At 47.4% G+C, this 9,497-nt stretch overlaps 1 pseudogene; it reads left to right on the forward strand.

The window, feature by feature from the left end:
* Positions 1-6,218: 6,218 nt before the first annotated feature.
* Positions 6,219-6,338, forward strand: LOC136658052 (5S ribosomal RNA; annotated as a pseudogene).
* Positions 6,339-9,497: the final 3,159 nt, after the last annotated feature.

The raw sequence follows: 9,497 nt of genomic DNA on the forward strand, positions 1-9,497 counted from the left end.
TGTTCCCCCCCCCCCATCTTCACTTGATAAGCCATCCCATCATTGCTTACAAAGACATGTGGGTTGGAGTAGCACTTGCCGCAGTTCCTCATCTCTCCCAGCCCTAATGCAGCATCAAAACAGGTCACCTGTGAATTTCAAAGGGGCACCTGGGGAGGCAGAGGATGGACTCTGCTTTTGCTGCTTTTCCCCTTCTTGAATCATGCGGTAACACAGGGAATGCTTGTGGACTGGGTGATGGAGGGGAAGCAATAACTGCAGCCAATGGGATTTTCTTTTGTGCAACTACTGCTGCAGTAATGCAAAAGAGATATCGCCATTTCCTGGCCAGTTTCGGGTCAGATGGTGGGGCTAGCTGGTGTGCCACATAGTCACCCATGTGAAGGACAGCATCACTAACAACTGGTAGTAATCTTGCCTATAAAGATAGCTCCAACTTCTTATCTGTTATTTGCACACGCGCCTCAATTGGTTGGTATAGATGTCTATGAATCTGTAAACTTCCAATGCCAGAGGTTGTAATAGGCCGCAATTCACTGTGCCGTTGCATAACTACTGCAGATTATTAGACATACGTTAAGACTTGGGGCAGTGTTCTTCAACTTTGGGGTTGCAATCCCAATGGTGTAATGAGACCATGGGAGGGGGGAGGTTGCTGCAAATGGGAAGAACGAAAAATGTTGAAGACCACTGGACTAAAGCTCTAAAGGGGGAGGAATCCCGAGCACCCCATTAAAGAGGGGCTCGGAGTTTGTTTTGCCTGGCCGGGACACGAGAGTCCAGTCCCTCCCCCAAGGGGGAGGTGAAAGGGGCGGGGTCTGGCAGCCACGACGGACCTTTAAAAGGGGGACGAGACTCAGCCCTCTTCCTCCTTGTGACGTGGGCACCCTGGGAATACCCGCCCGCCCGCCCTAGAGGCAGTCTGAGTTTAACTGGTCGCCGTTTGGGGCCAGGTAGGAATTTTTGCTGCCTGCCAAGATTGGCCAAAGGGCAGGCAGTTTTTTCGCCTACCCCAGACTGTTATGGGCCAGGGGGTTACACCCCCCCTGTTTGCAAGCTGCCATTGGTCACTTTAGGAGGGCAGGTGGTGCGGGTTAGGAGGCGTGAGTGGGACTTTGGCATGCACCTTCAGGCGGCATAGGCAGGGCAGAATCCTATTTCAGTCCTCAGGGGCTTGGCGGCACGAGGACGTAGACGGGGCCCTGGGCCGGGACCGCAGGGCACACCTCAGAGGCTCAGCGGCTCGAGGTGGCGCAGTCTGTGGTCCGGCTGCCTTCCCCTTAAGGGATAGACATGGATGAGACGCGCCGTCCCAGTAGCGGGGCACGACTTGGAGTCGGGTGCATGCCCGCCTGGGGGCAGAGGTTTCTGGTACCGCCCAGAGGTCCCTCCCGCACCACAGGGGCTTTTGCTGCCTCAGATGCTGCAGGTCTCAGCCTCTGCTTCTCTTGGTAACATGAAATAAAGTTGCCCTTTCTCCCATATCTGTTGTCTCGAGTGTTCATTGGACAGTGCGGAAACAATCTGGTGTACCCCTTCAGGTAACAGGAAATGGTGTCCCAGTCCTGGTCAGGTTCTTAGCAATTGTGCTAAAATAGCTTTCTCCAGTGCAAGGCTTCATGGGATTGTTTCTCTCTTTCTCTCTCTCTCTCTCATATAAAAATATTTAGTTATGGTGAACAGTGTAGGGAGAGCAGGGAATGAATGGCAGTGGGAGTGGGGGGTGGTGGATAAGGTCCCAGGAAGTGTGCAGGTTCGATGGTGTGTCCCCAGTCTCGTTGGTTGATGGGGTTGTGGCACAAAAAAGGTTAGACACTGACTAGAAGTAAGATGGAAAAAGTAGCAAAAACATATTTTGTTCACTGTAGCTACACTCAGTGGCAAAGCTAGAGGGGTGTGTGCAAAGCACTAAGTTTTGCAGGGAGCCTTTCTGCAGTGGTCAAGGGGCCCATCTTCTTCCCATTTGGAGCCATTCCAGGTGGTGGGAGCAAAACAGAAGCGTATGCTCCCCTGCCTGGAATGGCTCTGAGGGGGAGGAGGGGCCCCTTGAAGGCTGCAGTGAGGCTCCCTCCAAACTTGTGCTTTGCACCCCCTCTAGCTACACTACTGGCCACACTGACACTGGTATTTATAAAGTCATATGATAACTTACAAGAGTTGGCATTGGAACAATGCAACTGTGAACTCAGAGTATTGAGTCAGAGAAATCGCATTGTAGTTTTAAGCTTAAAAAGGGAAGTTGTAACAATTTTACAATGGCATCAGCTATTAGCCTGACCCCCTACATGTTCTCTCGATTCTGAGCAACGCACGTTAATGCGCATTCTTTCTCTTGACATTTGAACAATATAGTAGGGGGTGAATTGAAACTTAAGTCATCTGCAGAAAAGATGCTTTTCAGTTATGAATGTTCACAAGTAAAAAAATAGCTTCCTTTACATTTTTTCCCCCTTGAAGAATGATCAACCTTGACGAAAGTGGCAAGATGGCATGTTTTTCATCATGAACTCACCGTCTGTGAGCCACAAAAGCACAAGAAAGAAGGAAGATCCAGAGAGACAAGGAAGGATATGAGGGAGAGGTTGAAGCAACTCCGGTTGTTTTGACACTAGAGTTTTTGTTTTTATTTTTTTAGTGACGGAGAGGTATTTCTTTTCTGTGGTTCCTGGCAAATAAAAATACTGATTTGGTTGGAACACATTGAGATCCCACTGTTCTACTCAACAGGAGGCAATAAGGTGGCACAGAGGAAGCTTAAAGGTGCAGGAGTTTCAATAGCACTTTGTCTACATTGGATAGGTTGGAGCTGCAGCTGCATTTTACAGCCCCTCCACCTGCAAATGCCACAAATCAGGTTGGGGGGAAAAAATACAAGAGGACAGTACGTAAGACACTGGAATGAAGTAAGGTGTCAGTAACATGATGCCTTGTAAAAAGTGAGTGAACAAAGGATGGTGGTTCCAGAGTAAAAAGCTCAGGCCTTACCACTGATGGCTGATCAGGGCAGGCAGAAGTTTGCTCCAGGGCTACCAGTAGGTCAAGAGGTGATATAAAGTCAGGCTTGCATCTTCTGCCTGTCCACTTGCCTCAGTGATTTGAATTGTGAACTTTTTTGGTCGAAAAGCAGTATATAAACTAAGACAGTGGTTCTCACACATTTAGCAATGGGACCCGCTTTTTAGAATGAAAATCTGTCAGGACCCACCAAAAGTGATGTCATGACTGGAAGTGACATCGCCAAGCAGCAATCCTAGGCTGCTATCCTACCCGCACTTACCCAGGAGTAAGTTCCATCGACTATCATTGTTAAAAGAATATACATAGTCACTGGTTAAAAGTATAGGTCTGTAACATTTCCCCAAATGAAGTCGCATACCATGGTAGCACCAGGTCTAATATATTAAAAATAAAATTTTGAAATGAATGAACCCACCTGAAACTGGCTCGCGACCCACCTAGAGGGACCCGACCCACAGTTTGAGAAACACTGAACTAGACAACTTGTGTCCTGCCTGGCTCCCAAGAACCCAGATTCAAATCCCAAGCTATAGCACATAGCCAAAGCTATAGAGCATAGCTGGAATATTGAGCAGAGAGAAGGGCCCATGAGATGGGGTGCAGTACCCAGGTCAAAAAGGAGGCTAAGAAGTCCAAAAATGTCCTAGTGTCTTACATTTTTCAGTCTCACTACTGAGTTATGTGTGGATGCAAAAATAATCCAAAATGTAAACGATTGAGCAGGCCACCATTTTACAATTGGATCCATCTTGCCAAGCTACCATTTTGCACTGGCTCTGGAGAAAAAGGAGGTCTATGGCACATTTGTGACAGTGCACACTGACAGTAAGCCAGCGCTCAGAGCTCCGGATTGGGCTCGAAGTCTGCCTGCCTCCAGTGTAAAGAGAGGGCCTCAGTTGTTTGTTCCTTGAACATACCCACAAGATCTTAAAACTAATGGCATGGAAATTCATATGATTCACAGCCCAATCCTAGGCATATCTACTCAGAACTAAGTCCAATTGTGCTTAATGGGGCTTACACTCAGGAAAGTGCTTATAGGATTGCAGTCTGAGTTAATCGGGTGGCTGTCCAGAAACCAAAAAATCAAACTGATTATTGTAAATAGTTGGCAACCTTCAGTCTCGAAAGACTCTGGTGTCGCACTCTGAATGGTGGTTCTGGAACAGTATCTAGTGTGGCTGAAAAGGCCGATTTGGGAGTGACAATTCCTTCAACACTGGGAGCATGTGCAGTCTGTCCCTGGTCTGTCTCCCTGGCTATGGGGCTTCCTTCTTTGCCTCTTAGCCTCAGACTGTTGGCCAAGTGTCTCTTCAAACTGGGAAAGGCCATACTGCACAGCCTGCCTCCACGCAGGCCGCTCAGAGGCCAGGGTTTCCCACCTGTTGAGGTCCACTCCTAAGGCCTTCAGATCCCTCTTGCAGATGTCCTTGTATCGCAGCTGTGGTCTACCTGTAGGGCGCTTTCCTTGCATGAGTTCTCCATAGAAGAGATCCTTTGGGATCCGGCCATCATCCATTCTCACGACATGACTGAGCCAATGCAGGCGTCTCTGTTTCAGCAGTGCACACATGCTAGGGATTCCAGCACATTCCAGGACTGTGTTGTTTGGATCTTTGTCCTGCCAGGTGATGCCGAGGATGCATCGGAGGCAGTGCATGTGGAAAGCGTTCAGTTTCCTCTCCTGTTGTGAGCAAAGAGTCCTTGACTCGCTGCAGTACAGAAGAGTACTCAGGACGCAAGCTCTGTAGACCTGGATCTTGGTATGTTCGGTCAGCTTCTTGTTGGACTAGACTCTCTTTGTGAGTCTGGAAAACATGGTAGCTGCTTTACCGATGCGTTTGTTTAGCTCGGTATCAAGAGAAAGAGTGGAAAAGGACATGAAGGGCACTGTTGTCTTCGATGGCTCCACATCAGACCCCTTTGACATCCGTAGCAGAGTGAAGCAGGGCTGTGTTCTTGCACCAACCTTGTTTGGGATTTTCTTCACTGTCCTGCTGAAGCATGCCTTTGGAACTGCAACAGAAGGCATCTATCTCTGGACCAGGTCAGACATAAAGCTCTTCAACTTCTCCAGACTGAGAGCAAAGTCCAAAGTCCAGCTGAAATGTCTGCGTGACTTCCTCTTTGCCGACGATGCAACTGTCACTACCCACTCTGCCAAAGATCTCCAGCAGCTCATGGATCGTTTTAGCAAGGCCTGCCAAGATTTTGGACTGACAATCAGCCTGAAGAAAACACGGGTCATGGTTCAGGATGTGGACTCACCTCCCTGCATTACAATCTCTGCGCATGAACTGGAGGTTGTCCATGACTTTGTGTACCTTGGCTCAACGATCTCCGACACTCTTTCTCTTGATACCGAGCTAAACAAACGCATTGGATTATTGTAAAATATATGTCTCAATACAATCTTTACATAAGAGAGCTCTTTCACGGGATCATTAATTGAAAGTTATGCTGGCCCACCTTATTGTAATCTAAAGCACTCTGCTGGTTGCATAATTTTAATTACAGCTCCTAAAGATTGCTTAAGTGCCACAGAAGACACTGCCTAATTTTTTTTTTAATGAAATAGATGATTGAAAGGTGGTGGTCACCAAACGTCAGAATTTGTAATTGGAAGCGGAATAAAAAAAATAAATCATTCTAACAGAGCCTTCTGTCTTCACTGAGGTAGAAGGAGATTAGATAGTGTAAATGATGTAAATAGACACTTTCAAACACACTGAAATCTCTCCTGACTGAAAAGTGCTGCTCTATAAATGCAATTCATTGTCCCAAATTTGTCTGCATGAACAGAGACAAAGAATGCCTCCAAATGAGGCCCTTAAAAGCACTATTCTTCTGACTTAGGGGCGGGGGTTAAAATGTAAAATAATCTAAGATATCAAATCAGACTGCCAAGTGATTTGAAATCTAGGCAAATGTCAGCCTTCTGCTGCCTATGGCAGGTTCTGAATACTTGAGCAAGATCAGTTGCACCCGGGTGCCTGAATGTGCTGACGAGCAGTGGTGTAGCTAGAGGGGGTGCAAAGCGCTAAGTTTTGCAGGGAGCCTCAGTGCGGTGTGCAAACATCTGCTCCCCTTCCCCTTCAGAGCCATTCCAAGTGGTGGCAGCAAAACAGATGCGTTCAGAGAACGTTTCCCCATCATTAGGCAACACATACCTGTATTACTATTTATATTACATCATCTGTGTACATAGCAACTGTTACCCTGCGCATGCCCAATCTCGTCTGATCTTGGAAGCTAAGCAGGGTGAGGCCTGGTTAGTACTTGGATGGGAGACCGCCTGGGAATACCGGGTGTTGTAGGCTTATACCATGATCTCGGAAGCTAAGCAGAGTCAGGCCTGGTTAGTACTTGGATGGGAGACCGCCTGGGAATACCGGGTGTTGTAGGCTTATACCATGATCTTGGAAGCTAAGCAGAGTCAGGCCTGGTTAGTACTTGGATGGGAGACCACCTGGGAATACCGGGCGCTGTAGGCTTATACCATGATCTCGGAAGCTAAGCAGGGTCAGGCCTGGTTAGTACTTGGATGGGAGACCGCCTGGGAATACTGGGTGCTGTAGGCTTATGCCATAGTCTTTCGAGACTGAAGGTTGCCAACCAACCTACAACTGTGTACATATTGTGTTAGAGAATTAGGAGTACATATGAAAAGTTCCCTGTCTTACGGACCATGTAGCCTAAATTTTGATAGGGAAGAAAGTGGGGAAGATAGCAGGGGAAGAATAGCTGGTCCTCACCATCTGTGGGTTTGCGATCCATAGATTTGAGTCACCATGGATTGCAAGCCTGCAATGGAAGGTCTCAGAAGACCTCTCAGATGCAACCAGAGGTCATTCTGGGAGGTTTTCTGAGGCGCAGGAAGGCCACATGTGCACCTCAGACAGCCTGCTGGAGCCTTCAAAAAGCACTTCCAGCGTTAGAGCTCAGCATCATTGAGCAGCTATCCAGGAGTTGGTGTACTCAGGAAGGGCTTACTGCTGATCTCATAGCTGCCAAGTGCTGGTGTTGGAGCCACCCACCCAAGCAGAAGGGGGCTCTTGGCAGGCAATTTTCCAAGGGCCTCCCAAAACTTGAAGCTAAGCCACTATGCTTGATCCAGCGAGGTAGACATTAATGATATTTAATATGTGCGGCTCTGTTTTAAAATGGAGATGAATGGCGGTCTTGTCGGGGAAATCAGGGATATTGTAATCTTCATAATAGCAGTCTGCGGAGACCCAGGTATGAAGGATGTTTTACATTTGTGTGACTCTAGTCATTGGGAGGGTTGTCTTCATTATGCTTCCTCCTCACTAGGATTACTTAATAAATCAGGCACTTTCAAGGCCGCCAGTCATTGTCGGATAATGAGGCTCGAGCAGTGATAATTTAGGAGCCGAATGAATCGTAATGTAAATGTTAATGCTGAACAGAGACAACATAGCGAGATTACGAGGTGCCTTCCTTCGCAAGGCAGCCTTTCCAGCTGCTGTTGTTTCTCGCCCCGAGATTTGTTGCATTTTGAGAGGCTGATTCATCTCGCCTCCCTAGCCAAGTGAGCATCCCACATGCTCAGCCAGATTCCAAACAGCATTCGTGACAGCAGTGGGTGCAGAATATGCTTTTCCTACGAGCAAAATATTGTACCTTATTGACTCCTTGGAAAATGTGGCGTAACTCCAACGGAAAAAAAACCACTGCTCTGAGGAAGCAGCACACATTTGGTGCTGTGTTCAATGAATGAGAAACAAGCGCACACATTTGGGAGGGGCACACAATTTTGCAAAAGGACTAGCACAGCCGTAGTGCGAGCTGTAGTGCAGTAGCAGGCGACTGTAACGTCCTGGATATGTTTTTCAGTACGGATGCATTGCTAGCATTTTTGAGCCCTATCCCAAACAACACAGTCCTGGAACGTGCTGGTATCCCTAGCATGTATGCAATGCTGAAACAGAGACACCTGCGTTGGCTCGGTCATGTCGTGAGAACGGATGATGGCCGGATCCCAAAGGATCTCCTCTATGGAGAACTTGTGCAGGGAAAGCTCCCTACAGGTAGACCACAGCTGCGATACAAGGACATCTGCAAGAGGGATCTGAAGGCCTTAGGAGTGGACCTCAACAAGTGGGAAACCCTGGCCTCTGAGCGGCCCACTTGGAGGCAGGCTGTGCAGCATGGCCTTTCCCAGTTTGAAGAGACACTTGGCCAACAGTCTGAGGCTAAGAGGCAAAGAAGGAAGGCCCATAGCCAGGGAGACAGACCAGGGACAGACTGCACTTGCTCCCAGTGTGGAAGGGATTGTCACTCCCGAATCGGCCTTTTCAGCCACACTAGACGCTGTTCCAGAACCACCTTTCAGAGTGCGATACCATAGTCTTTCGAGACTGAAGGTTGCCAACAATGTATCCCAAACAGTACGTAGATTGATGGCATTGACAGCCTGCTGGATTGGGCCTTGCAACGTCAAGAAGCAGTGACATCATTAGGGGTGTGGGAGATGTGGACCATACCGGATCACACCCTCAGGGGAGGTGACGCCACCTGTGGCCAAAATTGTGAAAACCTCAGTATTTATGAATAATACCATCATGCTAAATACCACTGGGTGGTAATTTAATTCAGAGCCCATGAAACAAACTGCATTGGAATCTCTGTATTCTATCAAAGATAGAGCCAAATAACCAGAAAAGGAAAACAAAAAATGTCACAACAAATGGATTTCCTTAACTCAAAAGTGGCAAGTGAGACTTATCGTTCTGAGAGCCAATGAGGTGTTAAGATTCAGCAGGAAATCAAGAAGGTGTTAGTATGAGTCAGCTCTCATTTCCATGTATCAGAGTGGAACCTAGAATCTTATTCAGTTGTGTGTCATCCAGCTGGCAACTGGTTTTTGGTTGGTTACTGATTTGTTGAGTGAACTGTATTGTTCTGTATTGAAATAAAGGTAATGGGGCAAAGGTAAACTAGCAACCTTAGTGATGCCCCTGTGTTTGGGCTGTGCGTATAATATTGTAATGTATTCTGTATGGTCTGGTATAGGATGAGGTCCATCATGGGGGTGATGGAATGAGCTCTTGCACTGGGTGACACAAACCCTCCTGTCACCTCTGTCCAGAAGGGCAAAGGAAGGTGTGTGGAGAAAGATTCATCCAACTTCAATTTTTTAAAATCCCATTTTTTCCTTACTACATCATCTCTCACTTTTTCTGCTTGTGTCTCATAAAGATCAGCCAGAAATTTCCTGGCGCCATTCTTCCCTGGCTCATAAGGAAATTCTTTACATCAGTAAAAAGCTGCATCTTCCTGGTCCTTTGCCTTCTTCCTTCAGGTCACTTTTAAAAGATTTTGCCAAAACGGCCACAAAAAAAGGAACACTCATCACAAATGGATGAGGACTCATTCTGGGGGTGGGGGTGAGGGGAATAAATATTTAAAGACTACATGAGCATTCATAAATGAAGCTTGACTTTCTTCTGTGCCAC

The sequence above is a fragment of the Tiliqua scincoides genome, chromosome 7 (assembly GCF_035046505.1).
Source record: "Tiliqua scincoides isolate rTilSci1 chromosome 7, rTilSci1.hap2, whole genome shotgun sequence".
Classification (NCBI taxonomy): domain Eukaryota; kingdom Metazoa; phylum Chordata; class Lepidosauria; order Squamata; family Scincidae; genus Tiliqua; species Tiliqua scincoides.